Source organism: Cucurbita pepo, unplaced genomic scaffold (assembly GCF_057944985.1).
Source record: "Cucurbita pepo subsp. pepo isolate OVF unplaced genomic scaffold, ASM5794498v1 scafford_58, whole genome shotgun sequence".
NCBI classification, from domain to species: Eukaryota; Viridiplantae; Streptophyta; class Magnoliopsida; order Cucurbitales; family Cucurbitaceae; genus Cucurbita; species Cucurbita pepo.
Genome location: NW_028257963.1, coordinates 1 through 23,429, shown reverse-complemented (window position 1 = coordinate 23,429; position 23,429 = coordinate 1). Strand labels below are relative to the sequence as shown.

Here is a 23,429-nt window from a genome sequence, read left to right as displayed (position 1 = left end):
GAGAAGAAATATAAAAAAGGGGTGCAACACGAGGACTTCCCAAGTGGTCACCCAACTTAGTACTACTCTCGCCCAAGCACGCTTAACTGCGGAGTTCTGATGGGATCCGGTGCATTAGTGCTGGTATGATCGCACCCGACATGCCATGCGCACAAATTGCATTTAACGCATGCGGGGTGGGCATGATCGAGGCGACGGTGGGTGCACGCACGTGCTGGGAACGGCCGGCGGGGCCCGCGCGGACACGTCGGGGAGAAGAAATATAAAAAAGGGGTGCAACACGAGGACTTCCCAAGTGGTCACCCAACTTAGTACTACTCTCGCCCAAGCACGCTTAACTGCGGAGTTCTGATGGGATCCGGTGCATTAGTGCTGGTATGATCGCACCCGACATGCCATGCGCACAAATTGCATTTAACGCATGCGGGGTGGGCATGATCGAGGCGACGGTGGGTGCACGCACGTGCTGGGAACGGCCGGCGGGGCCCGCGCGGACACGTCGGGGAGAAGAAACGCGATGGGCGTGAGCGTGCGAGGTTGCCATTTGTAAAGAAAGGAAGAAAAGAACGGGGAGAAATTGAAGTAACGAGCAAAAGAAATATAAAAAAGGGGTGCAACACGAGGACTTCCCAAGTGGTCACCCAACTTAGTACTACTCTCGCCCAAGCACGCTTAACTGCGGAGTTCTGATGGGATCCGGTGCATTAGTGCTGGTATGATCGCACCCGACATGCCATGCGCACAAATTGCATTTAACGCATGCGGGGTGGGCATGATCGAGGCGACGGTGGGTGCACGCACGTGCTGGGAACGGCCGGCGGGGCCCGCGCGGACACGTCGGGGAGAAGAAATATAAAAAAGGGGTGCAACACGAGGACTTCCCAAGTGGTCACCCAACTTAGTACTACTCTCGCCCAAGCACGCTTAACTGCGGAGTTCTGATGGGATCCGGTGCATTAGTGCTGGTATGATCGCACCCGACATGCCATGCGCACAAATTGCATTTAACGCATGCGGGGTGGGCATGATCGAGGCGACGGTGGGTGCACGCACGTGCTGGGAACGGCCGGCGGGGCCCGCGCGGACACGTCGGGGAGAAGAAACGCGATGGGCGTGAGCGTGCGAGGTTGCCATTTGTAAAGAAAGGAAGAAAAGAACGGGGAGAAATTGAAGTAACGAGCAAAAGAAATATAAAAAAGGGGTGCAACACGAGGACTTCCCAAGTGGTCACCCAACTTAGTACTACTCTCGCCCAAGCACGCTTAACTGCGGAGTTCTGATGGGATCCGGTGCATTAGTGCTGGTATGATCGCACCCGACATGCCATGCGCACAAATTGCATTTAACGCATGCGGGGTGGGCATGATCGAGGCGACGGTGGGTGCACGCACGTGCTGGGAACGGCCGGCGGGGCCCGCGCGGACACGTCGGGGAGAAGAAATATAAAAAAGGGGTGCAACACGAGGACTTCCCAAGTGGTCACCCAACTTAGTACTACTCTCGCCCAAGCACGCTTAACTGCGGAGTTCTGATGGGATCCGGTGCATTAGTGCTGGTATGATCGCACCCGACATGCCATGCGCACAAATTGCATTTAACGCATGCGGGGTGGGCATGATCGAGGCGACGGTGGGTGCACGCACGTGCTGGGAACGGCCGGCGGGGCCCGCGCGGACACGTCGGGGAGAAGAAACGCGATGGGCGTGAGCGTGCGAGGTTGCCATTTGTAAAGAAAGGAAGAAAAGAACGGGGAGAAATTGAAGTAACGAGCAAAAGAAATATAAAAAAGGGGTGCAACACGAGGACTTCCCAAGTGGTCACCCAACTTAGTACTACTCTCGCCCAAGCACGCTTAACTGCGGAGTTCTGATGGGATCCGGTGCATTAGTGCTGGTATGATCGCACCCGACATGCCATGCGCACAAATTGCATTTAACGCATGCGGGGTGGGCATGATCGAGGCGACGGTGGGTGCACGCACGTGCTGGGAACGGCCGGCGGGGCCCGCGCGGACACGTCGGGGAGAAGAAATATAAAAAAGGGGTGCAACACGAGGACTTCCCAAGTGGTCACCCAACTTAGTACTACTCTCGCCCAAGCACGCTTAACTGCGGAGTTCTGATGGGATCCGGTGCATTAGTGCTGGTATGATCGCACCCGACATGCCATGCGCACAAATTGCATTTAACGCATGCGGGGTGGGCATGATCGAGGCGACGGTGGGTGCACGCACGTGCTGGGAACGGCCGGCGGGGCCCGCGCGGACACGTCGGGGAGAAGAAACGCGATGGGCGTGAGCGTGCGAGGTTGCCATTTGTAAAGAAAGGAAGAAAAGAACGGGGAGAAATTGAAGTAACGAGCAAAAGAAATATAAAAAAGGGGTGCAACACGAGGACTTCCCAAGTGGTCACCCAACTTAGTACTACTCTCGCCCAAGCACGCTTAACTGCGGAGTTCTGATGGGATCCGGTGCATTAGTGCTGGTATGATCGCACCCGACATGCCATGCGCACAAATTGCATTTAACGCATGCGGGGTGGGCATGATCGAGGCGACGGTGGGTGCACGCACGTGCTGGGAACGGCCGGCGGGGCCCGCGCGGACACGTCGGGGAGAAGAAATATAAAAAAGGGGTGCAACACGAGGACTTCCCAAGTGGTCACCCAACTTAGTACTACTCTCGCCCAAGCACGCTTAACTGCGGAGTTCTGATGGGATCCGGTGCATTAGTGCTGGTATGATCGCACCCGACATGCCATGCGCACAAATTGCATTTAACGCATGCGGGGTGGGCATGATCGAGGCGACGGTGGGTGCACGCACGTGCTGGGAACGGCCGGCGGGGCCCGCGCGGACACGTCGGGGAGAAGAAATATAAAAAAGGGGTGCAACACGAGGACTTCCCAAGTGGTCACCCAACTTAGTACTACTCTCGCCCAAGCACGCTTAACTGCGGAGTTCTGATGGGATCCGGTGCATTAGTGCTGGTATGATCGCACCCGACATGCCATGCGCACAAATTGCATTTAACGCATGCGGGGTGGGCATGATCGAGGCGACGGTGGGTGCACGCACGTGCTGGGAACGGCCGGCGGGGCCCGCGCGGACACGTCGGGGAGAAGAAACGCGATGGGCGTGAGCGTGCGAGGTTGCCATTTGTAAAGAAAGGAAGAAAAGAACGGGGAGAAATTGAAGTAACGAGCAAAAGAAATATAAAAAAGGGGTGCAACACGAGGACTTCCCAAGTGGTCACCCAACTTAGTACTACTCTCGCCCAAGCACGCTTAACTGCGGAGTTCTGATGGGATCCGGTGCATTAGTGCTGGTATGATCGCACCCGACATGCCATGCGCACAAATTGCATTTAACGCATGCGGGGTGGGCATGATCGAGGCGACGGTGGGTGCACGCACGTGCTGGGAACGGCCGGCGGGGCCCGCGCGGACACGTCGGGGAGAAGAAATATAAAAAAGGGGTGCAACACGAGGACTTCCCAAGTGGTCACCCAACTTAGTACTACTCTCGCCCAAGCACGCTTAACTGCGGAGTTCTGATGGGATCCGGTGCATTAGTGCTGGTATGATCGCACCCGACATGCCATGCGCACAAATTGCATTTAACGCATGCGGGGTGGGCATGATCGAGGCGACGGTGGGTGCACGCACGTGCTGGGAACGGCCGGCGGGGCCCGCGCGGACACGTCGGGGAGAAGAAACGCGATGGGCGTGAGCGTGCGAGGTTGCCATTTGTAAAGAAAGGAAGAAAAGAACGGGGAGAAATTGAAGTAACGAGCAAAAGAAATATAAAAAAGGGGTGCAACACGAGGACTTCCCAAGTGGTCACCCAACTTAGTACTACTCTCGCCCAAGCACGCTTAACTGCGGAGTTCTGATGGGATCCGGTGCATTAGTGCTGGTATGATCGCACCCGACATGCCATGCGCACAAATTGCATTTAACGCATGCGGGGTGGGCATGATCGAGGCGACGGTGGGTGCACGCACGTGCTGGGAACGGCCGGCGGGGCCCGCGCGGACACGTCGGGGAGAAGAAATATAAAAAAGGGGTGCAACACGAGGACTTCCCAAGTGGTCACCCAACTTAGTACTACTCTCGCCCAAGCACGCTTAACTGCGGAGTTCTGATGGGATCCGGTGCATTAGTGCTGGTATGATCGCACCCGACATGCCATGCGCACAAATTGCATTTAACGCATGCGGGGTGGGCATGATCGAGGCGACGGTGGGTGCACGCACGTGCTGGGAACGGCCGGCGGGGCCCGCGCGGACACGTCGGGGAGAAGAAACGCGATGGGCGTGAGCGTGCGAGGTTGCCATTTGTAAAGAAAGGAAGAAAAGAACGGGGAGAAATTGAAGTAACGAGCAAAAGAAATATAAAAAAGGGGTGCAACACGAGGACTTCCCAAGTGGTCACCCAACTTAGTACTACTCTCGCCCAAGCACGCTTAACTGCGGAGTTCTGATGGGATCCGGTGCATTAGTGCTGGTATGATCGCACCCGACATGCCATGCGCACAAATTGCATTTAACGCATGCGGGGTGGGCATGATCGAGGCGACGGTGGGTGCACGCACGTGCTGGGAACGGCCGGCGGGGCCCGCGCGGACACGTCGGGGAGAAGAAACGCGATGGGCGTGAGCGTGCGAGGTTGCCATTTGTAAAGAAAGGAAGAAAAGAACGGGGAGAAATTGAAGTAACGAGCAAAAGAAATATAAAAAAGGGGTGCAACACGAGGACTTCCCAAGTGGTCACCCAACTTAGTACTACTCTCGCCCAAGCACGCTTAACTGCGGAGTTCTGATGGGATCCGGTGCATTAGTGCTGGTATGATCGCACCCGACATGCCATGCGCACAAATTGCATTTAACGCATGCGGGGTGGGCATGATCGAGGCGACGGTGGGTGCACGCACGTGCTGGGAACGGCCGGCGGGGCCCGCGCGGACACGTCGGGGAGAAGAAATATAAAAAAGGGGTGCAACACGAGGACTTCCCAAGTGGTCACCCAACTTAGTACTACTCTCGCCCAAGCACGCTTAACTGCGGAGTTCTGATGGGATCCGGTGCATTAGTGCTGGTATGATCGCACCCGACATGCCATGCGCACAAATTGCATTTAACGCATGCGGGGTGGGCATGATCGAGGCGACGGTGGGTGCACGCACGTGCTGGGAACGGCCGGCGGGGCCCGCGCGGACACGTCGGGGAGAAGAAATATAAAAAAGGGGTGCAACACGAGGACTTCCCAAGTGGTCACCCAACTTAGTACTACTCTCGCCCAAGCACGCTTAACTGCGGAGTTCTGATGGGATCCGGTGCATTAGTGCTGGTATGATCGCACCCGACATGCCATGCGCACAAATTGCATTTAACGCATGCGGGGTGGGCATGATCGAGGCGACGGTGGGTGCACGCACGTGCTGGGAACGGCCGGCGGGGCCCGCGCGGACACGTCGGGGAGAAGAAACGCGATGGGCGTGAGCGTGCGAGGTTGCCATTTGTAAAGAAAGGAAGAAAAGAACGGGGAGAAATTGAAGTAACGAGCAAAAGAAATATAAAAAAGGGGTGCAACACGAGGACTTCCCAAGTGGTCACCCAACTTAGTACTACTCTCGCCCAAGCACGCTTAACTGCGGAGTTCTGATGGGATCCGGTGCATTAGTGCTGGTATGATCGCACCCGACATGCCATGCGCACAAATTGCATTTAACGCATGCGGGGTGGGCATGATCGAGGCGACGGTGGGTGCACGCACGTGCTGGGAACGGCCGGCGGGGCCCGCGCGGACACGTCGGGGAGAAGAAATATAAAAAAGGGGTGCAACACGAGGACTTCCCAAGTGGTCACCCAACTTAGTACTACTCTCGCCCAAGCACGCTTAACTGCGGAGTTCTGATGGGATCCGGTGCATTAGTGCTGGTATGATCGCACCCGACATGCCATGCGCACAAATTGCATTTAACGCATGCGGGGTGGGCATGATCGAGGCGACGGTGGGTGCACGCACGTGCTGGGAACGGCCGGCGGGGCCCGCGCGGACACGTCGGGGAGAAGAAACGCGATGGGCGTGAGCGTGCGAGGTTGCCATTTGTAAAGAAAGGAAGAAAAGAACGGGGAGAAATTGAAGTAACGAGCAAAAGAAATATAAAAAAGGGGTGCAACACGAGGACTTCCCAAGTGGTCACCCAACTTAGTACTACTCTCGCCCAAGCACGCTTAACTGCGGAGTTCTGATGGGATCCGGTGCATTAGTGCTGGTATGATCGCACCCGACATGCCATGCGCACAAATTGCATTTAACGCATGCGGGGTGGGCATGATCGAGGCGACGGTGGGTGCACGCACGTGCTGGGAACGGCCGGCGGGGCCCGCGCGGACACGTCGGGTAGAAGAAATATAAAAAAGGGGTGCAACACGAGGACTTCCCAAGTGGTCACCCAACTTAGTACTACTCTCGCCCAAGCACGCTTAACTGCGGAGTTCTGATGGGATCCGGTGCATTAGTGCTGGTATGATCGCACCCGACATGCCATGCGCACAAATTGCATTTAACGCATGCGGGGTGGGCATGATCGAGGCGACGGTGGGTGCACGCACGTGCTGGGAACGGCCGGCGGGGCCCGCGCGGACACGTCGGGGAGAAGAAATATAAAAAAGGGGTGCAACACGAGGACTTCCCAAGTGGTCACCCAACTTAGTACTACTCTCGCCCAAGCACGCTTAACTGCGGAGTTCTGATGGGATCCGGTGCATTAGTGCTGGTATGATCGCACCCGACATGCCATGCGCACAAATTGCATTTAACGCATGCGGGGTGGGCATGATCGAGGCGACGGTGGGTGCACGCACGTGCTGGGAACGGCCGGCGGGGCCCGCGCGGACACGTCGGGGAGAAGAAACGCGATGGGCGTGAGCGTGCGAGGTTGCCATTTGTAAAGAAAGGAAGAAAAGAACGGGGAGAAATTGAAGTAACGAGCAAAAGAAATATAAAAAAGGGGTGCAACACGAGGACTTCCCAAGTGGTCACCCAACTTAGTACTACTCTCGCCCAAGCACGCTTAACTGCGGAGTTCTGATGGGATCCGGTGCATTAGTGCTGGTATGATCGCACCCGACATGCCATGCGCACAAATTGCATTTAACGCATGCGGGGTGGGCATGATCGAGGCGACGGTGGGTGCACGCACGTGCTGGGAACGGCCGGCGGGGCCCGCGCGGACACGTCGGGGAGAAGAAACGCGATGGGCGTGAGCGTGCGAGGTTGCCATTTGTAAAGAAAGGAAGAAAAGAACGGGGAGAAATTGAAGTAACGAGCAAAAGAAATATAAAAAAGGGGTGCAACACGAGGACTTCCCAAGTGGTCACCCAACTTAGTACTACTCTCGCCCAAGCACGCTTAACTGCGGAGTTCTGATGGGATCCGGTGCATTAGTGCTGGTATGATCGCACCCGACATGCCATGCGCACAAATTGCATTTAACGCATGCGGGGTGGGCATGATCGAGGCGACGGTGGGTGCACGCACGTGCTGGGAACGGCCGGCGGGGCCCGCGCGGACACGTCGGGGAGAAGAAATATAAAAAAGGGGTGCAACACGAGGACTTCCCAAGTGGTCACCCAACTTAGTACTACTCTCGCCCAAGCACGCTTAACTGCGGAGTTCTGATGGGATCCGGTGCATTAGTGCTGGTATGATCGCACCCGACATGCCATGCGCACAAATTGCATTTAACGCATGCGGGGTGGGCATGATCGAGGCGACGGTGGGTGCACGCACGTGCTGGGAACGGCCGGCGGGGCCCGCGCGGACACGTCGGGGAGAAGAAACGCGATGGGCGTGAGCGTGCGAGGTTGCCATTTGTAAAGAAAGGAAGAAAAGAACGGGGAGAAATTGAAGTAACGAGCAAAAGAAATATAAAAAAGGGGTGCAACACGAGGACTTCCCAAGTGGTCACCCAACTTAGTACTACTCTCGCCCAAGCACGCTTAACTGCAGAGTTCTGATGGGATCCGGTGCATTAGTGCTGGTATGATCGCACCCGACATGCCATGCGCACAAATTGCATTTAACGCATGCGGGGTGGGCATGATCGAGGCGACGGTGGGTGCACGCACGTGCTGGGAACGGCCGGCGGGGCCCGCGCGGACACGTCGGGGAGAAGAAATATAAAAAAGGGGTGCAACACGAGGACTTCCCAAGTGGTCACCCAACTTAGTACTACTCTCGCCCAAGCACGCTTAACTGCGGAGTTCTGATGGGATCCGGTGCATTAGTGCTGGTATGATCGCACCCGACATGCCATGCGCACAAATTGCATTTAACGCATGCGGGGTGGGCATGATCGAGGCGACGGTGGGTGCACGCACGTGCTGGGAACGGCCGGCGGGGCCCGCGCGGACACGTCGGGGAGAAGAAATATAAAAAAGGGGTGCAACACGAGGACTTCCCAAGTGGTCACCCAACTTAGTACTACTCTCGCCCAAGCACGCTTAACTGCGGAGTTCTGATGGGATCCGGTGCATTAGTGCTGGTATGATCGCACCCGACATGCCATGCGCACAAATTGCATTTAACGCATGCGGGGTGGGCATGATCGAGGCGACGGTGGGTGCACGCACGTGCTGGGAACGGCCGGCGGGGCCCGCGCGGACACGTCGGGGAGAAGAAACGCGATGGGCGTGAGCGTGCGAGGTTGCCATTTGTAAAGAAAGGAAGAAAAGAACGGGGAGAAATTGAAGTAACGAGCAAAAGAAATATAAAAAAGGGGTGCAACACGAGGACTTCCCAAGTGGTCACCCAACTTAGTACTACTCTCGCCCAAGCACGCTTAACTGCGGAGTTCTGATGGGATCCGGTGCATTAGTGCTGGTATGATCGCACCCGACATGCCATGCGCACAAATTGCATTTAACGCATGCGGGGTGGGCATGATCGAGGCGACGGTGGGTGCACGCACGTGCTGGGAACGGCCGGCGGGGCCCGCGCGGACACGTCGGGGAGAAGAAATATAAAAAAGGGGTGCAACACGAGGACTTCCCAAGTGGTCACCCAACTTAGTACTACTCTCGCCCAAGCACGCTTAACTGCGGAGTTCTGATGGGATCCGGTGCATTAGTGCTGGTATGATCGCACCCGACATGCCATGCGCACAAATTGCATTTAACGCATGCGGGGTGGGCATGATCGAGGCGACGGTGGGTGCACGCACGTGCTGGGAACGGCCGGCGGGGCCCGCGCGGACACGTCGGGGAGAAGAAACGCGATGGGCGTGAGCGTGCGAGGTTGCCATTTGTAAAGAAAGGAAGAAAAGAACGGGGAGAAATTGAAGTAACGAGCAAAAGAAATATAAAAAAGGGGTGCAACACGAGGACTTCCCAAGTGGTCACCCAACTTAGTACTACTCTCGCCCAAGCACGCTTAACTGCGGAGTTCTGATGGGATCCGGTGCATTAGTGCTGGTATGATCGCACCCGACATGCCATGCGCACAAATTGCATTTAACGCATGCGGGGTGGGCATGATCGAGGCGACGGTGGGTGCACGCACGTGCTGGGAACGGCCGGCGGGGCCCGCGCGGACACGTCGGGGAGAAGAAATATAAAAAAGGGGTGCAACACGAGGACTTCCCAAGTGGTCACCCAACTTAGTACTACTCTCGCCCAAGCACGCTTAACTGCGGAGTTCTGATGGGATCCGGTGCATTAGTGCTGGTATGATCGCACCCGACATGCCATGCGCACAAATTGCATTTAACGCATGCGGGGTGGGCATGATCGAGGCGACGGTGGGTGCACGCACGTGCTGGGAACGGCCGGCGGGGCCCGCGCGGACACGTCGGGGAGAAGAAACGCGATGGGCGTGAGCGTGCGAGGTTGCCATTTGTAAAGAAAGGAAGAAAAGAACGGGGAGAAATTGAAGTAACGAGCAAAAGAAATATAAAAAAGGGGTGCAACACGAGGACTTCCCAAGTGGTCACCCAACTTAGTACTACTCTCGCCCAAGCACGCTTAACTGCGGAGTTCTGATGGGATCCGGTGCATTAGTGCTGGTATGATCGCACCCGACATGCCATGCGCACAAATTGCATTTAACGCATGCGGGGTGGGCATGATCGAGGCGACGGTGGGTGCACGCACGTGCTGGGAACGGCCGGCGGGGCCCGCGCGGACACGTCGGGGAGAAGAAATATAAAAAAGGGGTGCAACACGAGGACTTCCCAAGTGGTCACCCAACTTAGTACTACTCTCGGCCAAGCACGCTTAACTGCGGAGTTCTGATGGGATCCGGTGCATTAGTGCTGGTATGATCGCACCCGACATGCCATGCGCACAAATTGCATTTAACGCATGCGGGGTGGGCATGATCGAGGCGACGGTGGGTGCACGCACGTGCTGGGAACGGCCGGCGGGGCCCGCGCGGACACGTCGGGGAGAAGAAACGCGATGGGCGTGAGCGTGCGAGGTTGCCATTTGTAAAGAAAGGAAGAAAAGAACGGGGAGAAATTGAAGTAACGAGCAAAAGAAATATAAAAAAGGGGTGCAACACGAGGACTTCCCAAGTGGTCACCCAACTTAGTACTACTCTCGCCCAAGCACGCTTAACTGCGGAGTTCTGATGGGATCCGGTGCATTAGTGCTGGTATGATCGCACCCGACATGCCATGCGCACAAATTGCATTTAACGCATGCGGGGTGGGCATGATCGAGGCGACGGTGGGTGCACGCACGTGCTGGGAACGGCCGGCGGGGCCCGCGCGGACACGTCGGGGAGAAGAAATATAAAAAAGGGGTGCAACACGAGGACTTCCCAAGTGGTCACCCAACTTAGTACTACTCTCGCCCAAGCACGCTTAACTGCGGAGTTCTGATGGGATCCGGTGCATTAGTGCTGGTATGATCGCACCCGACATGCCATGCGCACAAATTGCATTTAACGCATGCGGGGTGGGCATGATCGAGGCGACGGTGGGTGCACGCACGTGCTGGGAACGGCCGGCGGGGCCCGCGCGGACACGTCGGGGAGAAGAAACGCGATGGGCGTGAGCGTGCGAGGTTGCCATTTGTAAAGAAAGGAAGAAAAGAACGGGGAGAAATTGAAGTAACGAGCAAAAGAAATATAAAAAAGGGGTGCAACACGAGGACTTCCCAAGTGGTCACCCAACTTAGTACTACTCTCGCCCAAGCACGCTTAACTGCGGAGTTCTGATGGGATCCGGTGCATTAGTGCTGGTATGATCGCACCCGACATGCCATGCGCACAAATTGCATTTAACGCATGCGGGGTGGGCATGATCGAGGCGACGGTGGGTGCACGCACGTGCTGGGAACGGCCGGCGGGGCCCGCGCGGACACGTCGGGGAGAAGAAATATAAAAAAGGGGTGCAACACGAGGACTTCCCAAGTGGTCACCCAACTTAGTACTACTCTCGCCCAAGCACGCTTAACTGCGGAGTTCTGATGGGATCCGGTGCATTAGTGCTGGTATGATCGCACCCGACATGCCATGCGCACAAATTGCATTTAACGCATGCGGGGTGGGCATGATCGAGGCGACGGTGGGTGCACGCACGTGCTGGGAACGGCCGGCGGGGCCCGCGCGGACACGTCGGGGAGAAGAAACGCGATGGGCGTGAGCGTGCGAGGTTGCCATTTGTAAAGAAAGGAAGAAAAGAACGGGGAGAAATTGAAGTAACGAGCAAAAGAAATATAAAAAAGGGGTGCAACACGAGGACTTCCCAAGTGGTCACCCAACTTAGTACTACTCTCGCCCAAGCACGCTTAACTGCGGAGTTCTGATGGGATCCGGTGCATTAGTGCTGGTATGATCGCACCCGACATGCCATGCGCACAAATTGCATTTAACGCATGCGGGGTGGGCATGATCGAGGCGACGGTGGGTGCACGCACGTGCTGGGAACGGCCGGCGGGGCCCGCGCGGACACGTCGGGGAGAAGAAATATAAAAAAGGGGTGCAACACGAGGACTTCCCAAGTGGTCACCCAACTTAGTACTACTCTCGCCCAAGCACGCTTAACTGCGGAGTTCTGATGGGATCCGGTGCATTAGTGCTGGTATGATCGCACCCGACATGCCATGCGCACAAATTGCATTTAACGCATGCGGGGTGGGCATGATCGAGGCGACGGTGGGTGCACGCACGTGCTGGGAACGGCCGGCGGGGCCCGCGCGGACACGTCGGGGAGAAGAAACGCGATGGGCGTGAGCGTGCGAGGTTGCCATTTGTAAAGAAAGGAAGAAAAGAACGGGGAGAAATTGAAGTAACGAGCAAAAGAAATATAAAAAAGGGGTGCAACACGAGGACTTCCCAAGTGGTCACCCAACTTAGTACTACTCTCGCCCAAGCACGCTTAACTGCGGAGTTCTGATGGGATCCGGTGCATTAGTGCTGGTATGATCGCACCCGACATGCCATGCGCACAAATTGCATTTAACGCATGCGGGGTGGGCATGATCGAGGCGACGGTGGGTGCACGCACGTGCTGGGAACGGCCGGCGGGGCCCGCGCGGACACGTCGGGGAGAAGAAATATAAAAAAGGGGTGCAACACGAGGACTTCCCAAGTGGTCACCCAACTTAGTACTACTCTCGCCCAAGCACGCTTAACTGCGGAGTTCTGATGGGATCCGGTGCATTAGTGCTGGTATGATCGCACCCGACATGCCATGCGCACAAATTGCATTTAACGCATGCGGGGTGGGCATGATCGAGGCGACGGTGGGTGCACGCACGTGCTGGGAACGGCCGGCGGGGCCCGCGCGGACACGTCGGGGAGAAGAAATATAAAAAAGGGGTGCAACACGAGGACTTCCCAAGTGGTCACCCAACTTAGTACTACTCTCGCCCAAGCACGCTTAACTGCGGAGTTCTGATGGGATCCGGTGCATTAGTGCTGGTATGATCGCACCCGACATGCCATGCGCACAAATTGCATTTAACGCATGCGGGGTGGGCATGATCGAGGCGACGGTGGGTGCACGCACGTGCTGGGAACGGCCGGCGGGGCCCGCGCGGACACGTCGGGGAGAAGAAACGCGATGGGCGTGAGCGTGCGAGGTTGCCATTTGTAAAGAAAGGAAGAAAAGAACGGGGAGAAATTGAAGTAACGAGCAAAAGAAATATAAAAAAGGGGTGCAACACGAGGACTTCCCAAGTGGTCACCCAACTTAGTACTACTCTCGCCCAAGCACGCTTAACTGCGGAGTTCTGATGGGATCCGGTGCATTAGTGCTGGTATGATCGCACCCGACATGCCATGCGCACAAATTGCATTTAACGCATGCGGGGTGGGCATGATCGAGGCGACGGTGGGTGCACGCACGTGCTGGGAACGGCCGGCGGGGCCCGCGCGGACACGTCGGGGAGAAGAAATATAAAAAAGGGGTGCAACACGAGGACTTCCCAAGTGGTCACCCAACTTAGTACTACTCTCGCCCAAGCACGCTTAACTGCGGAGTTCTGATGGGATCCGGTGCATTAGTGCTGGTATGATCGCACCCGACATGCCATGCGCACAAATTGCATTTAACGCATGCGGGGTGGGCATGATCGAGGCGACGGTGGGTGCACGCACGTGCTGGGAACGGCCGGCGGGGCCCGCGCGGACACGTCGGGGAGAAGAAACGCGATGGGCGTGAGCGTGCGAGGTTGCCATTTGTAAAGAAAGGAAGAAAAGAACGGGGAGAAATTGAAGTAACGAGCAAAAGAAATATAAAAAAGGGGTGCAACACGAGGACTTCCCAAGTGGTCACCCAACTTAGTACTACTCTCGCCCAAGCACGCTTAACTGCGGAGTTCTGATGGGATCCGGTGCATTAGTGCTGGTATGATCGCACCCGACATGCCATGCGCACAAATTGCATTTAACGCATGCGGGGTGGGCATGATCGAGGCGACGGTGGGTGCACGCACGTGCTGGGAACGGCCGGCGGGGCCCGCGCGGACACGTCGGGGAGAAGAAATATAAAAAAGGGGTGCAACACGAGGACTTCCCAAGTGGTCACCCAACTTAGTACTACTCTCGCCCAAGCACGCTTAACTGCGGAGTTCTGATGGGATCCGGTGCATTAGTGCTGGTATGATCGCACCCGACATGCCATGCGCACAAATTGCATTTAACGCATGCGGGGTGGGCATGATCGAGGCGACGGTGGGTGCACGCACGTGCTGGGAACGGCCGGCGGGGCCCGCGCGGACACGTCGGGGAGAAGAAACGCGATGGGCGTGAGCGTGCGAGGTTGCCATTTGTAAAGAAAGGAAGAAAAGAACGGGGAGAAATTGAAGTAACGAGCAAAAGAAATATAAAAAAGGGGTGCAACACGAGGACTTCCCAAGTGGTCACCCAACTTAGTACTACTCTCGCCCAAGCACGCTTAACTGCGGAGTTCTGATGGGATCCGGTGCATTAGTGCTGGTATGATCGCACCCGACATGCCATGCGCACAAATTGCATTTAACGCATGCGGGGTGGGCATGATCGAGGCGACGGTGGGTGCACGCACGTGCTGGGAACGGCCGGCGGGGCCCGCGCGGACACGTCGGGGAGAAGAAACGCGATGGGCGTGAGCGTGCGAGGTTGCCATTTGTAAAGAAAGGAAGAAAAGAACGGGGAGAAATTGAAGTAACGAGCAAAAGAAATATAAAAAAGGGGTGCAACACGAGGACTTCCCAAGTGGTCACCCAACTTAGTACTACTCTCGCCCAAGCACGCTTAACTGCGGAGTTCTGATGGGATCCGGTGCATTAGTGCTGGTATGATCGCACCCGACATGCCATGCGCACAAATTGCATTTAACGCATGCGGGGTGGGCATGATCGAGGCGACGGTGGGTGCACGCACGTGCTGGGAACGGCCGGCGGGGCCCGCGCGGACACGTCGGGGAGAAGAAATATAAAAAAGGGGTGCAACACGAGGACTTCCCAAGTGGTCACCCAACTTAGTACTACTCTCGCCCAAGCACGCTTAACTGCGGAGTTCTGATGGGATCCGGTGCATTAGTGCTGGTATGATCGCACCCGACATGCCATGCGCACAAATTGCATTTAACGCATGCGGGGTGGGCATGATCGAGGCGACGGTGGGTGCACGCACGTGCTGGGAACGGCCGGCGGGGCCCGCGCGGACACGTCGGGGAGAAGAAACGCGATGGGCGTGAGCGTGCGAGGTTGCCATTTGTAAAGAAAGGAAGAAAAGAACGGGGAGAAATTGAAGTAACGAGCAAAAGAAATATAAAAAAGGGGTGCAACACGAGGACTTCCCAAGTGGTCACCCAACTTAGTACTACTCTCGCCCAAGCACGCTTAACTGCGGAGTTCTGATGGGATCCGGTGCATTAGTGCTGGTATGATCGCACCCGACATGCCATGCGCACAAATTGCATTTAACGCATGCGGGGTGGGCATGATCGAGGCGACGGTGGGTGCACGCACGTGCTGGGAACGGCCGGCGGGGCCCGCGCGGACACGTCGGGGAGAAGAAACGCGATGGGCGTGAGCGTGCGAGGTTGCCATTTGTAAAGAAAGGAAGAAAAGAACGGGGAGAAATTGAAGTAACGAGCAAAAGAAATATAAAAAAGAGGTGCAACACGAGGACTTCCCAAGTGGTCACCCAACTTAGTACTACTCTCGCCCAAGCACGCTTAACTGCGGAGTTCTGATGGGATCCGGTGCATTAGTGCTGGTATGATCGCACCCGACATGCCATGCGCACAAATTGCATTTAACGCATGCGGGGTGGGCATGATCGAGGCGACGGTGGGTGCACGCACGTGCTGGGAACGGCCGGCGGGGCCCGCGCGGACACGTCGGGGAGAAGAAACGCGATGGGCGTGAGCGTGCGAGGTTGCCATTTGTAAAGAAAGGAAGAAAAGAACGGGGAGAAATTGAAGTAACGAGCAAAAGAAATATAAAAAAGGGGTGCAACACGAGGACTTCCCAAGTGGTCACCCAACTTAGTACTACTCTCGCCCAAGCACGCTTAACTGCGGAGTTCTGATGGGATCCGGTGCATTAGTGCTGGTATGATCGCACCCGACATGCCATGCGCACAAATTGCATTTAACGCATGCGGGGTGGGCATGATCGAGGCGACGGTGGGTGCACGCACGTGCTGGGAACGGCCGGCGGGGCCCGCGCGGACACGTCGGGGAGAAGAAATATAAAAAAGGGGTGCAACACGAGGACTTCCCAAGTGGTCACCCAACTTAGTACTACTCTCGCCCAAGCACGCTTAACTGCGGAGTTCTGATGGGATCCGGTGCATTAGTGCTGGTATGATCGCACCCGACATGCCATGCGCACAAATTGCATTTAACGCATGCGGGGTGGGCATGATCGAGGCGACGGTGGGTGCACGCACGTGCTGGGAACGGCCGGCGGGGCCCGCGCGGACACGTCGGGGAGAAGAAACGCGATGGGCGTGAGCGTGCGAGGTTGCCATTTGTAAAGAAAGGAAGAAAAGAACGGGGAGAAATTGAAGTAACGAGCAAAAGAAATATAAAAAAGGGGTGCAACACGAGGACTTCCCAAGTGGTCACCCAACTTAGTACTACTCTCGCCCAAGCACGCTTAACTGCGGAGTTCTGATGGGATCCGGTGCATTAGTGCTGGTATGATCGCACCCGACATGCCATGCGCACAAATTGCATTTAACGCATGCGGGGTGGGCATGATCGAGGCGACGGTGGGTGCACGCACGTGCTGGGAACGGCCGGCGGGGCCCGCGCGGACACGTCGGGGAGAAGAAACGCGATGGGCGTGAGCGTGCGAGGTTGCCATTTGTAAAGAAAGGAAGAAAAGAACGGGGAGAAATTGAAGTAACGAGCAAAAGAAATATAAAAAAGGGGTGCAACACGAGGACTTCCCAAGTGGTCACCCAACTTAGTACTACTCTCGCCCAAGCACGCTTAACTGCGGAGTTCTGATGGGATCCGGTGCATTAGTGCTGGTATGATCGCACCCGACATGCCATGCGCACAAATTGCATTTAACGCATGCGGGGTGGGCATGATCGAGGCGACGGTGGGTGCACGCACGTGCTGGGAACGGCCGGCGGGGCCCGCGCGGACACGTCGGGGAGAAGAAATATAAAAAAGGGGTGCAACACGAGGACTTCCCAAGTGGTCACCCAACTTAGTACTACTCTCGCCCAAGCACGCTTAACTGCGGAGTTCTGATGGGATCCGGTGCATTAGTGCTGGTATGATCGCACCCGACATGCCATGCGCACAAATTGCATTTAACGCATGCGGGGTGGGCATGATCGAGGCGACGGTGGGTGCACGCACGTGCTGGGAACGGCCGGCGGGGCCCGCGCGGACACGTCGGGGAGAAGAAACGCGATGGGCGTGAGCGTGCGAGGTTGCCATTTGTAAAGAAAGGAAGAAAAGAACGGGGAGAAATTGAAGTAACGAGCAAAAGAAATATAAAAAAGGGGTGCAACACGAGGACTTCCCAAGTGGTCACCCAACTTAGTACTACTCTCGCCCAAGCACGCTTAACTGCGGAGTTCTGATGGGATCCGGTGCATTAGTGCTGGTATGATCGCACCCGACATGCCATGCGCACAAATTGCATTTAACGCATGCGGGGTGGGCATGATCGAGGCGACGGTGGGTGCACGCACGTGCTGGGAACGGCCGGCGGGGCCCGCGCGGACACGTCGGGGAGAAGAAATATAAAAAAGGGGTGCAACACGAGGACTTCCCAAGTGGTCACCCAACTTAGTACTACTCTCGCCCAAGCACGCTTAACTGCGGAGTTCTGATGGGATCCGGTGCATTAGTGCTGGTATGATCGCACCCGACATGCCATGCGCACAAATTGCATTTAACGCATGCGGGGTGGGCATGATCGAGGCGACGGTGGGTGCACGCACGTGCTGGGAACGGCCGGCGGGGCCCGCGCGGACACGTCGGGGAGAAGAAACGCGATGGGCGTGAGCGTGCGAGGTTGCCATTTGTAAAGAAAGGAAGAAAAGAACGGGGAGAAATTGAAGTAACGAGCAAAAGAAATATAAAAAAGGGTGCAACACGAGGACTTCCCAAGTGGTCACCCAACTTAGTACTACTCTCGCCCAAGCACGCTTAACTGCGGAGTTCTGATGGGATCCGGTGCATTAGTGCTGGTATGATCGCACCCGACATGCCATGCGCACAAATTGCATTTAACGCATGCGGGGTGGGCATGATCGAGGCGACGGTGGGTGCACGCACGTGCTGGGAACGGCCGGCGGGGCCCGCGCGGACACGTCGGGGAGAAGAAACGCGATGGGCGTGAGCGTGCGAGGTTGCCATTTGTAAAGAAAGGAAGAAAAGAACGGGGAGAAATTGAAGTAACGAGCAAAAGAAATATAAAAAAGGGGTGCAACACGAGGACTTCCCAAGTGGTCACCCAACTTAGTACTACTCTCGCCCAAGCACGCTTAACTGCGGAGTTCTGATGGGATCCGGTGCATTAGTGCTGGTATGATCGCACCCGACATGCCATGCGCACAAATTGCATTTAACGCATGCGGGGTGGGCATGATCGAGGCGACGGTGGGTGCACGCACGTGCTGGGAACGGCCGGCGGGGCCCGCGCGGACACGTCGGGGAGAAGAAATATAAAAAAGGGGTGCAACACGAGGACTTCCCAAGTGGTCACCCAACTTAGTACTACTCTCGCCCAAGCACGCTTAACTGCGGAGTTCTGATGGGATCCGGTGCATTAGTGCTGGTATGATCGCACCCGACATGCCATGCGCACAAATTGCATTTAACGCATGCGGGGTGGGCATGATCGAGGCGACGGTGGGTGCACGCACGTGCTGGGAACGGCCGGCGGGGCCCGCGCGGACACGTCGGGGAGAAGAAACGCGATGGGCGTGAGCGTGCGAGGTTGCCATTTGTAAAGAAAGGAAGAAAAGAACGGGGAGAAATTGAAGTAACGAGCAAAAGAAATATAAAAAAGGGGTGCAACACGAGGACTTCCCAAGTGGTCACCCAACTTAGTACTACTCTCGCCCAAGCACGCTTAACTGCGGAGTTCTGATGGGATCCGGTGCATTAGTGCTGGTATGATCGCACCCGACATGCCATGCGCACAAATTGCATTTAACGCATGCGGGGTGGGCATGATCGAGGCGACGGTGGGTGCACGCACGTGCTGGGAACGGCCGGCGGGGCCCGCGCGGACACGTCGGGGAGAAGAAACGCGATGGGCGTGAGCGTGCGAGGTTGCCATTTGTAAAGAAAGGAAGAAAAGAACGGGGAGAAATTGAAGTAACGAGCAAAAGAAATATAAAAAAGGGGTGCAACACGAGGACTTCCCAAGTGGTCACCCAACTTAGTACTACTCTCGCCCAAGCACGCTTAACTGCGGAGTTCTGATGGGATCCGGTGCATTAGTGCTGGTATGATCGCACCCGACATGCCATGCGCACAAATTGCATTTAACGCATGCGGGGTGGGCATGATCGAGGCGACGGTGGGTGCACGCACGTGCTGGGAACGGCCGGCGGGGCCCGCGCGGACACGTCGGGGAGAAGAAATATAAAAAAGGGGTGCAACACGAGGACTTCCCAAGTGGTCACCCAACTTAGTACTACTCTCGCCCAAGCACGCTTAACTGCGGAGTTCTGATGGGATCCGGTGCATTAGTGCTGGTATGATCGCACCCGACATGCCATGCGCACAAATTGCATTTAACGCATGCGGGGTGGGCATGATCGAGGCGACGGTGGGTGCACGCACGTGCTGGGAACGGCCGGCGGGGCCCGCGCGGACACGTCGGGGAGAAGAAACGCGATGGGCGTGAGCGTGCGAGGTTGCCATTTGTAAAGAAAGGAAGAAAAGAACGGGGAGAAATTGAAGTAACGAGCAAAAGAAATATAAAAAAGGGGTGCAACACGAGGACTTCCCAAGTGGTCACCCAACTTAGTACTACTCTCGCCCAAGCACGCTTAACTGCGGAGTTCTGATGGGATCCGGTGCATTAGTGCTGGTATGATCGCACCCGACATGCCATGCGCACAAATTGCATTTAACGCATGCGGGGTGGGCATGATCGAGGCGACGGTGGGTGCACGCACGTGCTGGGAACGGCCGGCGGGGCCCGCGCGGACACGTCGGGGAGAAGAAATATAAAAAAGGGGTGCAACACGAGGACTTCCCAAGTGGTCACCCAACTTAGTACTACTCTCGCCCAAGCACGCTTAACTGCGGAGTTCTGATGGGATCCGGTGCATTAGTGCTGGTATGATCGCACCCGACATGCCATGCGCACAAATTGCATTTAACGCATGCGGGGTGGGCATGATCGAGGCGACGGTGGGTGCACGCACGTGCTGGGAACGGCCGGCGGGGCCCGCGCGGACACGTCGGGGAGAAGAAACGCGATGGGCGTGAGCGTGCGAGGTTGCCATTTGTAAAGAAAGGAAGAAAAGAACGGGGAGAAATTGAAGTAACGAGCAAAAGAAATATAAAAAAGGGGTGCAACACGAGGACTTCCCAAGTGGTCACCCAACTTAGTACTACTCTCGCCCAAGCACGCTTAACTGCGGAGTTCTGATGGGATCCGGTGCATTAGTGCTGGTATGATCGCACCCGACATGCCATGCGCACAAATTGCATTTAACGCATGCGGGGTGGGCATGATCGAGGCGACGGTGGGTGCACGCACGTGCTGGGAACGGCCGGCGGGGCCCGCGCGGACACGTCGGGGAGAAGAAATATAAAAAAGGGGTGCAACACGAGGACTTCCCAAGTGGTCACCCAACTTAGTACTACTCTCGCCCAAGCACGCTTAACTGCGGAGTTCTGATGGGATCCGGTGCATTAGTGCTGGTATGATCGCACCCGACATGCCATGCGCACAAATTGCATTTAACGCATGCGGGGTGGGCATGATCGAGGCGACGGTGGGTGCACGCACGTGCTGGGAACGGCCGGCGGGGCCCGCGCGGACACGTCGGGGAGAAGAAACGCGATGGGCGTGAGCGTGCGAGGTTGCCATTTGTAAAGAAAGGAAGAAAAGAACGGGGAGAAATTGAAGTAACGAGCAAAAGAAATATAAAAAAGGGGTGCAACACGAGGACTTCCCAAGTGGTCACCCAACTTAGTACTACTCTCGCCCAAGCACGCTTAACTGCGGAGTTCTGATGGGATCCGGTGCATTAGTGCTGGTATGATCGCACCCGACATGCCATGCGCACAAATTGCATTTAACGCATGCGGGGTGGGCATGATCGAGGCGACGGTGGGTGCACGCACGTGCTGGGAACGGCCGGCGGGGCCCGCGCGGACACGTCGGGGAGAAGAAATATAAAAAAGGGGTGCAACACGAGGACTTCCCAAGTGGTCACCCAACTTAGTACTACTCTCGCCCAAGCACGCTTAACTGCGGAGTTCTGATGGGATCCGGTGCATTAGTGCTGGTATGATCGCACCCGACATGCCATGCGCACAAATTGCATTTAACGCATGCGGGGTGGGCATGATCGAGGCGACGGTGGGTGCACGCACGTGCTGGGAACGGCCGGCGGGGCCCGCGCGGACACGTCGGGGAGAAGAAACGCGATGGGCGTGAGCGTGCGAGGTTGCCATTTGTAAAGAAAGGAAGAAAAGAACGGGGAGAAATTGAAGTAACGAGCAAAAGAAATATAAAAAAGGGGTGCAACACGAGGACTTCCCAAGTGGTCACCCAACTTAGTACTACTCTCGCCCAAGCACGCTTAACTGCGGAGTTCTGATGGGATCCGGTGCATTAGTGCTGGTATGATCGCACCCGACATGCCATGCGCACAAATTGCATTTAACGCATGCGGGGTGGGCATGATCGAGGCGACGGTGGGTGCACGCACGTGCTGGGGAACGGCCGGCGGGGCCCGCGCGGACACGTCGGGGAGAAGAAATATAAAAAAGGGGTGCAACACGAGGACTTCCCAAGTGGTCACCCAACTTAGTACTACTCTCGCCCAAGCACGCTTAACTGCGGAGTTCTGATGGGATCCGGTGCATTAGTGCTGGTATGATCGCACCCGACATGCCATGCGCACAAATTGCATTTAACGCATGCGGGGTGGGCATGATCGAGGCGACGGTGGGTGCACGCACGTGCTGGGAACGGCCGGCGGGGCCCGCGCGGACACGTCGGGGAGAAGAAACGCGATGGGCGTGAGCGTGCGAGGTTGCCATTTGTAAAGAAAGGAAGAAAAGAACGGGGAGAAATTGAAGTAACGAGCAAAAGAAATATAAAAAAGGGGTGCAACACGAGGACTTCCCAAGTGGTCACCCAACTTAGTACTACTCTCGCCCAAGCACGCTTAACTGCGGAGTTCTGATGGGATCCGGTGCATTAGTGCTGGTATGATCGCACCCGACATGCCATGCGCACAAATTGCATTTAACGCATGCGGGGTGGGCATGATCGAGGCGACGGTGGGTGCACGCACGTGCTGGGAACGGCCGGCGGGGCCCGCGCGGACACGTCGGGGAGAAGAAATATAAAAAAGGGGTGCAACACGAGGACTTCCCAAGTGGTCACCCAACTTAGTACTACTCTCGCCCAAGCACGCTTAACTGCGGAGTTCTGATGGGATCCGGTGCATTAGTGCTGGTATGATCGCACCCGACATGCCATGCGCACAAATTGCATTTAACGCATGCGGGGTGGGCATGATCGAGGCGACGGTGGGTGCACGCACGTGCTGGGAACGGCCGGCGGGGCCCGCGCGGACACGTCGGGGAGAAGAAACGCGATGGGCGTGAGCGTGCGAGGTTGCCATTTGTAAAGAAAGGAAGAAAAGAACGGGGAGAAATTGAAGTAACGAGCAAAAGAAATATAAAAAAGGGGTGCAACACGAGGACTTCCCAAGTGGTCACCCAACTTAGTACTACTCTCGCCCAAGCACGCTTAACTGCGGAGTTCTGATGGGATCCGGTGCATTAGTGCTGGTATGATCGCACCCGACATGCCATGCGCACAAATTGCATTTAACGCATGCGGGGTGGGCATGATCGAGGCGACGGTGGGTGCACGCACGTGCTGGGGAACGGCCGGCGGGGCCCGCGCGGACACGTCGGGGAGAAGAAATATAAAAAAGGGGTGCAACACGAGGACTTCCCAAGTGGTCACCCAACTTAGTACTACTCTCGCCCAAGCACGCTTAACTGCGGAGTTCTGATGGGATCCGGTGCATTAGTGCTGGTATGATCGCACCCGACATGCCATGCGCACAAATTGCATTTAACGCATGCGGGGTGGGCATGATCGAGGCGACGGTGGGTGCACGCACGTGCTGGGAACGGCCGGCGGGGCCCGCGCGGACACGTCGGGGGAGAAGAAACGCGATGGGCGTGAGCGTGCGAGGTTGCCATTTGTAAAGAAAGGAAGAAAAGAACGGGGAGAAATTGAAA

General features: G+C 56.5%; 79 non-coding genes across 79 annotated transcripts; all 79 read right to left on the bottom strand.

The window, feature by feature from the left end:
* Window positions 1-18: 18 nt before the first annotated feature.
* Window positions 19-137, bottom strand: LOC147783334 (5S ribosomal RNA). The gene has a single exon (XR_015417225.1). It is a non-coding gene; the product is annotated as a 5S ribosomal RNA (ribosomal RNA).
* Window positions 138-270: 133 nt separating this feature from the next.
* LOC147783333 (5S ribosomal RNA) lies at window positions 271-389 on the bottom strand. Its single transcript, XR_015417224.1, has one exon. It is a non-coding gene; the product is annotated as a 5S ribosomal RNA (ribosomal RNA).
* A 219-nt stretch (window positions 390-608) lies between these two features.
* Window positions 609-727, bottom strand: LOC147783332 (5S ribosomal RNA). The gene has a single exon (XR_015417223.1). It is a non-coding gene; the product is annotated as a 5S ribosomal RNA (ribosomal RNA).
* A 133-nt stretch (window positions 728-860) lies between these two features.
* Window positions 861-979, bottom strand: LOC147783331 (5S ribosomal RNA). The gene has a single exon (XR_015417222.1). It is a non-coding gene; the product is annotated as a 5S ribosomal RNA (ribosomal RNA).
* Window positions 980-1,198: 219 nt separating this feature from the next.
* On the bottom strand, window positions 1,199-1,317 carry LOC147783330 (5S ribosomal RNA). Its single transcript, XR_015417221.1, has one exon. It is a non-coding gene; the product is annotated as a 5S ribosomal RNA (ribosomal RNA).
* A 133-nt stretch (window positions 1,318-1,450) lies between these two features.
* LOC147783329 (5S ribosomal RNA) lies at window positions 1,451-1,569 on the bottom strand. Its single transcript, XR_015417220.1, has one exon. It is a non-coding gene; the product is annotated as a 5S ribosomal RNA (ribosomal RNA).
* Window positions 1,570-1,788: 219 nt separating this feature from the next.
* LOC147783328 (5S ribosomal RNA) lies at window positions 1,789-1,907 on the bottom strand. Its single transcript, XR_015417219.1, has one exon. It is a non-coding gene; the product is annotated as a 5S ribosomal RNA (ribosomal RNA).
* A 133-nt stretch (window positions 1,908-2,040) lies between these two features.
* Window positions 2,041-2,159, bottom strand: LOC147783327 (5S ribosomal RNA). Its single transcript, XR_015417218.1, has one exon. It is a non-coding gene; the product is annotated as a 5S ribosomal RNA (ribosomal RNA).
* A 219-nt stretch (window positions 2,160-2,378) lies between these two features.
* LOC147783326 (5S ribosomal RNA) lies at window positions 2,379-2,497 on the bottom strand. The gene has a single exon (XR_015417217.1). It is a non-coding gene; the product is annotated as a 5S ribosomal RNA (ribosomal RNA).
* A 133-nt stretch (window positions 2,498-2,630) lies between these two features.
* Window positions 2,631-2,749, bottom strand: LOC147783325 (5S ribosomal RNA). The gene has a single exon (XR_015417216.1). It is a non-coding gene; the product is annotated as a 5S ribosomal RNA (ribosomal RNA).
* Window positions 2,750-2,882: 133 nt separating this feature from the next.
* On the bottom strand, window positions 2,883-3,001 carry LOC147783324 (5S ribosomal RNA). The gene has a single exon (XR_015417214.1). It is a non-coding gene; the product is annotated as a 5S ribosomal RNA (ribosomal RNA).
* A 219-nt stretch (window positions 3,002-3,220) lies between these two features.
* On the bottom strand, window positions 3,221-3,339 carry LOC147783323 (5S ribosomal RNA). Its single transcript, XR_015417213.1, has one exon. It is a non-coding gene; the product is annotated as a 5S ribosomal RNA (ribosomal RNA).
* A 133-nt stretch (window positions 3,340-3,472) lies between these two features.
* On the bottom strand, window positions 3,473-3,591 carry LOC147783322 (5S ribosomal RNA). Its single transcript, XR_015417212.1, has one exon. It is a non-coding gene; the product is annotated as a 5S ribosomal RNA (ribosomal RNA).
* Window positions 3,592-3,810: 219 nt separating this feature from the next.
* Window positions 3,811-3,929, bottom strand: LOC147783321 (5S ribosomal RNA). Its single transcript, XR_015417211.1, has one exon. It is a non-coding gene; the product is annotated as a 5S ribosomal RNA (ribosomal RNA).
* A 133-nt stretch (window positions 3,930-4,062) lies between these two features.
* On the bottom strand, window positions 4,063-4,181 carry LOC147783320 (5S ribosomal RNA). The gene has a single exon (XR_015417210.1). It is a non-coding gene; the product is annotated as a 5S ribosomal RNA (ribosomal RNA).
* Window positions 4,182-4,400: 219 nt separating this feature from the next.
* LOC147783319 (5S ribosomal RNA) lies at window positions 4,401-4,519 on the bottom strand. Its single transcript, XR_015417209.1, has one exon. It is a non-coding gene; the product is annotated as a 5S ribosomal RNA (ribosomal RNA).
* A 219-nt stretch (window positions 4,520-4,738) lies between these two features.
* On the bottom strand, window positions 4,739-4,857 carry LOC147783318 (5S ribosomal RNA). The gene has a single exon (XR_015417208.1). It is a non-coding gene; the product is annotated as a 5S ribosomal RNA (ribosomal RNA).
* Window positions 4,858-4,990: 133 nt separating this feature from the next.
* On the bottom strand, window positions 4,991-5,109 carry LOC147783317 (5S ribosomal RNA). Its single transcript, XR_015417207.1, has one exon. It is a non-coding gene; the product is annotated as a 5S ribosomal RNA (ribosomal RNA).
* A 133-nt stretch (window positions 5,110-5,242) lies between these two features.
* On the bottom strand, window positions 5,243-5,361 carry LOC147783316 (5S ribosomal RNA). Its single transcript, XR_015417206.1, has one exon. It is a non-coding gene; the product is annotated as a 5S ribosomal RNA (ribosomal RNA).
* Window positions 5,362-5,580: 219 nt separating this feature from the next.
* LOC147783315 (5S ribosomal RNA) lies at window positions 5,581-5,699 on the bottom strand. The gene has a single exon (XR_015417205.1). It is a non-coding gene; the product is annotated as a 5S ribosomal RNA (ribosomal RNA).
* A 133-nt stretch (window positions 5,700-5,832) lies between these two features.
* On the bottom strand, window positions 5,833-5,951 carry LOC147783314 (5S ribosomal RNA). The gene has a single exon (XR_015417203.1). It is a non-coding gene; the product is annotated as a 5S ribosomal RNA (ribosomal RNA).
* A 219-nt stretch (window positions 5,952-6,170) lies between these two features.
* LOC147783313 (5S ribosomal RNA) lies at window positions 6,171-6,289 on the bottom strand. The gene has a single exon (XR_015417202.1). It is a non-coding gene; the product is annotated as a 5S ribosomal RNA (ribosomal RNA).
* A 133-nt stretch (window positions 6,290-6,422) lies between these two features.
* LOC147783312 (5S ribosomal RNA) lies at window positions 6,423-6,541 on the bottom strand. Its single transcript, XR_015417201.1, has one exon. It is a non-coding gene; the product is annotated as a 5S ribosomal RNA (ribosomal RNA).
* Window positions 6,542-6,674: 133 nt separating this feature from the next.
* On the bottom strand, window positions 6,675-6,793 carry LOC147783311 (5S ribosomal RNA). Its single transcript, XR_015417200.1, has one exon. It is a non-coding gene; the product is annotated as a 5S ribosomal RNA (ribosomal RNA).
* A 219-nt stretch (window positions 6,794-7,012) lies between these two features.
* Window positions 7,013-7,131, bottom strand: LOC147783310 (5S ribosomal RNA). The gene has a single exon (XR_015417199.1). It is a non-coding gene; the product is annotated as a 5S ribosomal RNA (ribosomal RNA).
* Window positions 7,132-7,350: 219 nt separating this feature from the next.
* Window positions 7,351-7,469, bottom strand: LOC147783309 (5S ribosomal RNA). Its single transcript, XR_015417584.1, has one exon. It is a non-coding gene; the product is annotated as a 5S ribosomal RNA (ribosomal RNA).
* A 133-nt stretch (window positions 7,470-7,602) lies between these two features.
* Window positions 7,603-7,721, bottom strand: LOC147783308 (5S ribosomal RNA). The gene has a single exon (XR_015417583.1). It is a non-coding gene; the product is annotated as a 5S ribosomal RNA (ribosomal RNA).
* Window positions 7,722-7,940: 219 nt separating this feature from the next.
* Window positions 7,941-8,059, bottom strand: LOC147783307 (5S ribosomal RNA). The gene has a single exon (XR_015417564.1). It is a non-coding gene; the product is annotated as a 5S ribosomal RNA (ribosomal RNA).
* Window positions 8,060-8,192: 133 nt separating this feature from the next.
* LOC147783306 (5S ribosomal RNA) lies at window positions 8,193-8,311 on the bottom strand. The gene has a single exon (XR_015417582.1). It is a non-coding gene; the product is annotated as a 5S ribosomal RNA (ribosomal RNA).
* A 133-nt stretch (window positions 8,312-8,444) lies between these two features.
* On the bottom strand, window positions 8,445-8,563 carry LOC147783305 (5S ribosomal RNA). Its single transcript, XR_015417581.1, has one exon. It is a non-coding gene; the product is annotated as a 5S ribosomal RNA (ribosomal RNA).
* Window positions 8,564-8,782: 219 nt separating this feature from the next.
* LOC147783304 (5S ribosomal RNA) lies at window positions 8,783-8,901 on the bottom strand. Its single transcript, XR_015417580.1, has one exon. It is a non-coding gene; the product is annotated as a 5S ribosomal RNA (ribosomal RNA).
* Window positions 8,902-9,034: 133 nt separating this feature from the next.
* Window positions 9,035-9,153, bottom strand: LOC147783303 (5S ribosomal RNA). Its single transcript, XR_015417578.1, has one exon. It is a non-coding gene; the product is annotated as a 5S ribosomal RNA (ribosomal RNA).
* Window positions 9,154-9,372: 219 nt separating this feature from the next.
* On the bottom strand, window positions 9,373-9,491 carry LOC147783302 (5S ribosomal RNA). The gene has a single exon (XR_015417577.1). It is a non-coding gene; the product is annotated as a 5S ribosomal RNA (ribosomal RNA).
* A 133-nt stretch (window positions 9,492-9,624) lies between these two features.
* LOC147783301 (5S ribosomal RNA) lies at window positions 9,625-9,743 on the bottom strand. Its single transcript, XR_015417576.1, has one exon. It is a non-coding gene; the product is annotated as a 5S ribosomal RNA (ribosomal RNA).
* Window positions 9,744-9,962: 219 nt separating this feature from the next.
* Window positions 9,963-10,081, bottom strand: LOC147783300 (5S ribosomal RNA). Its single transcript, XR_015417575.1, has one exon. It is a non-coding gene; the product is annotated as a 5S ribosomal RNA (ribosomal RNA).
* Window positions 10,082-10,214: 133 nt separating this feature from the next.
* LOC147783299 (5S ribosomal RNA) lies at window positions 10,215-10,333 on the bottom strand. Its single transcript, XR_015417568.1, has one exon. It is a non-coding gene; the product is annotated as a 5S ribosomal RNA (ribosomal RNA).
* A 219-nt stretch (window positions 10,334-10,552) lies between these two features.
* LOC147783298 (5S ribosomal RNA) lies at window positions 10,553-10,671 on the bottom strand. Its single transcript, XR_015417574.1, has one exon. It is a non-coding gene; the product is annotated as a 5S ribosomal RNA (ribosomal RNA).
* Window positions 10,672-10,804: 133 nt separating this feature from the next.
* LOC147783297 (5S ribosomal RNA) lies at window positions 10,805-10,923 on the bottom strand. Its single transcript, XR_015417573.1, has one exon. It is a non-coding gene; the product is annotated as a 5S ribosomal RNA (ribosomal RNA).
* Window positions 10,924-11,142: 219 nt separating this feature from the next.
* Window positions 11,143-11,261, bottom strand: LOC147783296 (5S ribosomal RNA). Its single transcript, XR_015417572.1, has one exon. It is a non-coding gene; the product is annotated as a 5S ribosomal RNA (ribosomal RNA).
* A 133-nt stretch (window positions 11,262-11,394) lies between these two features.
* Window positions 11,395-11,513, bottom strand: LOC147783295 (5S ribosomal RNA). Its single transcript, XR_015417563.1, has one exon. It is a non-coding gene; the product is annotated as a 5S ribosomal RNA (ribosomal RNA).
* A 219-nt stretch (window positions 11,514-11,732) lies between these two features.
* Window positions 11,733-11,851, bottom strand: LOC147783294 (5S ribosomal RNA). The gene has a single exon (XR_015417552.1). It is a non-coding gene; the product is annotated as a 5S ribosomal RNA (ribosomal RNA).
* Window positions 11,852-11,984: 133 nt separating this feature from the next.
* On the bottom strand, window positions 11,985-12,103 carry LOC147783293 (5S ribosomal RNA). The gene has a single exon (XR_015417541.1). It is a non-coding gene; the product is annotated as a 5S ribosomal RNA (ribosomal RNA).
* A 219-nt stretch (window positions 12,104-12,322) lies between these two features.
* LOC147783292 (5S ribosomal RNA) lies at window positions 12,323-12,441 on the bottom strand. The gene has a single exon (XR_015417529.1). It is a non-coding gene; the product is annotated as a 5S ribosomal RNA (ribosomal RNA).
* Window positions 12,442-12,574: 133 nt separating this feature from the next.
* LOC147783291 (5S ribosomal RNA) lies at window positions 12,575-12,693 on the bottom strand. Its single transcript, XR_015417518.1, has one exon. It is a non-coding gene; the product is annotated as a 5S ribosomal RNA (ribosomal RNA).
* Window positions 12,694-12,826: 133 nt separating this feature from the next.
* LOC147783290 (5S ribosomal RNA) lies at window positions 12,827-12,945 on the bottom strand. Its single transcript, XR_015417507.1, has one exon. It is a non-coding gene; the product is annotated as a 5S ribosomal RNA (ribosomal RNA).
* Window positions 12,946-13,164: 219 nt separating this feature from the next.
* LOC147783289 (5S ribosomal RNA) lies at window positions 13,165-13,283 on the bottom strand. Its single transcript, XR_015417496.1, has one exon. It is a non-coding gene; the product is annotated as a 5S ribosomal RNA (ribosomal RNA).
* A 133-nt stretch (window positions 13,284-13,416) lies between these two features.
* LOC147783288 (5S ribosomal RNA) lies at window positions 13,417-13,535 on the bottom strand. Its single transcript, XR_015417485.1, has one exon. It is a non-coding gene; the product is annotated as a 5S ribosomal RNA (ribosomal RNA).
* Window positions 13,536-13,754: 219 nt separating this feature from the next.
* LOC147783287 (5S ribosomal RNA) lies at window positions 13,755-13,873 on the bottom strand. Its single transcript, XR_015417474.1, has one exon. It is a non-coding gene; the product is annotated as a 5S ribosomal RNA (ribosomal RNA).
* A 133-nt stretch (window positions 13,874-14,006) lies between these two features.
* LOC147783286 (5S ribosomal RNA) lies at window positions 14,007-14,125 on the bottom strand. The gene has a single exon (XR_015417463.1). It is a non-coding gene; the product is annotated as a 5S ribosomal RNA (ribosomal RNA).
* Window positions 14,126-14,344: 219 nt separating this feature from the next.
* On the bottom strand, window positions 14,345-14,463 carry LOC147783285 (5S ribosomal RNA). The gene has a single exon (XR_015417452.1). It is a non-coding gene; the product is annotated as a 5S ribosomal RNA (ribosomal RNA).
* Window positions 14,464-14,682: 219 nt separating this feature from the next.
* On the bottom strand, window positions 14,683-14,801 carry LOC147783284 (5S ribosomal RNA). The gene has a single exon (XR_015417441.1). It is a non-coding gene; the product is annotated as a 5S ribosomal RNA (ribosomal RNA).
* A 133-nt stretch (window positions 14,802-14,934) lies between these two features.
* Window positions 14,935-15,053, bottom strand: LOC147783283 (5S ribosomal RNA). Its single transcript, XR_015417430.1, has one exon. It is a non-coding gene; the product is annotated as a 5S ribosomal RNA (ribosomal RNA).
* A 219-nt stretch (window positions 15,054-15,272) lies between these two features.
* Window positions 15,273-15,391, bottom strand: LOC147783282 (5S ribosomal RNA). The gene has a single exon (XR_015417418.1). It is a non-coding gene; the product is annotated as a 5S ribosomal RNA (ribosomal RNA).
* A 219-nt stretch (window positions 15,392-15,610) lies between these two features.
* Window positions 15,611-15,729, bottom strand: LOC147783281 (5S ribosomal RNA). The gene has a single exon (XR_015417560.1). It is a non-coding gene; the product is annotated as a 5S ribosomal RNA (ribosomal RNA).
* Window positions 15,730-15,948: 219 nt separating this feature from the next.
* On the bottom strand, window positions 15,949-16,067 carry LOC147783280 (5S ribosomal RNA). The gene has a single exon (XR_015417407.1). It is a non-coding gene; the product is annotated as a 5S ribosomal RNA (ribosomal RNA).
* A 133-nt stretch (window positions 16,068-16,200) lies between these two features.
* On the bottom strand, window positions 16,201-16,319 carry LOC147783279 (5S ribosomal RNA). The gene has a single exon (XR_015417396.1). It is a non-coding gene; the product is annotated as a 5S ribosomal RNA (ribosomal RNA).
* A 219-nt stretch (window positions 16,320-16,538) lies between these two features.
* Window positions 16,539-16,657, bottom strand: LOC147783278 (5S ribosomal RNA). Its single transcript, XR_015417385.1, has one exon. It is a non-coding gene; the product is annotated as a 5S ribosomal RNA (ribosomal RNA).
* A 219-nt stretch (window positions 16,658-16,876) lies between these two features.
* On the bottom strand, window positions 16,877-16,995 carry LOC147783277 (5S ribosomal RNA). The gene has a single exon (XR_015417374.1). It is a non-coding gene; the product is annotated as a 5S ribosomal RNA (ribosomal RNA).
* Window positions 16,996-17,128: 133 nt separating this feature from the next.
* On the bottom strand, window positions 17,129-17,247 carry LOC147783276 (5S ribosomal RNA). The gene has a single exon (XR_015417363.1). It is a non-coding gene; the product is annotated as a 5S ribosomal RNA (ribosomal RNA).
* A 219-nt stretch (window positions 17,248-17,466) lies between these two features.
* On the bottom strand, window positions 17,467-17,585 carry LOC147783275 (5S ribosomal RNA). The gene has a single exon (XR_015417352.1). It is a non-coding gene; the product is annotated as a 5S ribosomal RNA (ribosomal RNA).
* A 133-nt stretch (window positions 17,586-17,718) lies between these two features.
* Window positions 17,719-17,837, bottom strand: LOC147783274 (5S ribosomal RNA). The gene has a single exon (XR_015417341.1). It is a non-coding gene; the product is annotated as a 5S ribosomal RNA (ribosomal RNA).
* A 218-nt stretch (window positions 17,838-18,055) lies between these two features.
* LOC147783273 (5S ribosomal RNA) lies at window positions 18,056-18,174 on the bottom strand. Its single transcript, XR_015417557.1, has one exon. It is a non-coding gene; the product is annotated as a 5S ribosomal RNA (ribosomal RNA).
* Window positions 18,175-18,393: 219 nt separating this feature from the next.
* Window positions 18,394-18,512, bottom strand: LOC147783272 (5S ribosomal RNA). The gene has a single exon (XR_015417330.1). It is a non-coding gene; the product is annotated as a 5S ribosomal RNA (ribosomal RNA).
* A 133-nt stretch (window positions 18,513-18,645) lies between these two features.
* Window positions 18,646-18,764, bottom strand: LOC147783271 (5S ribosomal RNA). Its single transcript, XR_015417319.1, has one exon. It is a non-coding gene; the product is annotated as a 5S ribosomal RNA (ribosomal RNA).
* Window positions 18,765-18,983: 219 nt separating this feature from the next.
* On the bottom strand, window positions 18,984-19,102 carry LOC147783270 (5S ribosomal RNA). The gene has a single exon (XR_015417307.1). It is a non-coding gene; the product is annotated as a 5S ribosomal RNA (ribosomal RNA).
* A 219-nt stretch (window positions 19,103-19,321) lies between these two features.
* LOC147783269 (5S ribosomal RNA) lies at window positions 19,322-19,440 on the bottom strand. The gene has a single exon (XR_015417296.1). It is a non-coding gene; the product is annotated as a 5S ribosomal RNA (ribosomal RNA).
* Window positions 19,441-19,573: 133 nt separating this feature from the next.
* Window positions 19,574-19,692, bottom strand: LOC147783268 (5S ribosomal RNA). The gene has a single exon (XR_015417285.1). It is a non-coding gene; the product is annotated as a 5S ribosomal RNA (ribosomal RNA).
* A 219-nt stretch (window positions 19,693-19,911) lies between these two features.
* LOC147783267 (5S ribosomal RNA) lies at window positions 19,912-20,030 on the bottom strand. The gene has a single exon (XR_015417273.1). It is a non-coding gene; the product is annotated as a 5S ribosomal RNA (ribosomal RNA).
* A 133-nt stretch (window positions 20,031-20,163) lies between these two features.
* LOC147783266 (5S ribosomal RNA) lies at window positions 20,164-20,282 on the bottom strand. Its single transcript, XR_015417261.1, has one exon. It is a non-coding gene; the product is annotated as a 5S ribosomal RNA (ribosomal RNA).
* A 219-nt stretch (window positions 20,283-20,501) lies between these two features.
* Window positions 20,502-20,620, bottom strand: LOC147783265 (5S ribosomal RNA). Its single transcript, XR_015417250.1, has one exon. It is a non-coding gene; the product is annotated as a 5S ribosomal RNA (ribosomal RNA).
* Window positions 20,621-20,753: 133 nt separating this feature from the next.
* LOC147783264 (5S ribosomal RNA) lies at window positions 20,754-20,872 on the bottom strand. The gene has a single exon (XR_015417237.1). It is a non-coding gene; the product is annotated as a 5S ribosomal RNA (ribosomal RNA).
* A 219-nt stretch (window positions 20,873-21,091) lies between these two features.
* On the bottom strand, window positions 21,092-21,210 carry LOC147783263 (5S ribosomal RNA). Its single transcript, XR_015417226.1, has one exon. It is a non-coding gene; the product is annotated as a 5S ribosomal RNA (ribosomal RNA).
* A 133-nt stretch (window positions 21,211-21,343) lies between these two features.
* Window positions 21,344-21,462, bottom strand: LOC147783262 (5S ribosomal RNA). The gene has a single exon (XR_015417215.1). It is a non-coding gene; the product is annotated as a 5S ribosomal RNA (ribosomal RNA).
* Window positions 21,463-21,681: 219 nt separating this feature from the next.
* LOC147783261 (5S ribosomal RNA) lies at window positions 21,682-21,800 on the bottom strand. Its single transcript, XR_015417204.1, has one exon. It is a non-coding gene; the product is annotated as a 5S ribosomal RNA (ribosomal RNA).
* A 134-nt stretch (window positions 21,801-21,934) lies between these two features.
* On the bottom strand, window positions 21,935-22,053 carry LOC147783260 (5S ribosomal RNA). The gene has a single exon (XR_015417579.1). It is a non-coding gene; the product is annotated as a 5S ribosomal RNA (ribosomal RNA).
* A 219-nt stretch (window positions 22,054-22,272) lies between these two features.
* Window positions 22,273-22,391, bottom strand: LOC147783259 (5S ribosomal RNA). Its single transcript, XR_015417535.1, has one exon. It is a non-coding gene; the product is annotated as a 5S ribosomal RNA (ribosomal RNA).
* Window positions 22,392-22,524: 133 nt separating this feature from the next.
* Window positions 22,525-22,643, bottom strand: LOC147783258 (5S ribosomal RNA). Its single transcript, XR_015417424.1, has one exon. It is a non-coding gene; the product is annotated as a 5S ribosomal RNA (ribosomal RNA).
* Window positions 22,644-22,862: 219 nt separating this feature from the next.
* Window positions 22,863-22,981, bottom strand: LOC147783257 (5S ribosomal RNA). Its single transcript, XR_015417313.1, has one exon. It is a non-coding gene; the product is annotated as a 5S ribosomal RNA (ribosomal RNA).
* A 134-nt stretch (window positions 22,982-23,115) lies between these two features.
* Window positions 23,116-23,234, bottom strand: LOC147783256 (5S ribosomal RNA). The gene has a single exon (XR_015417198.1). It is a non-coding gene; the product is annotated as a 5S ribosomal RNA (ribosomal RNA).
* Between the last annotated feature and the right edge of the window lie 195 nt (window positions 23,235-23,429).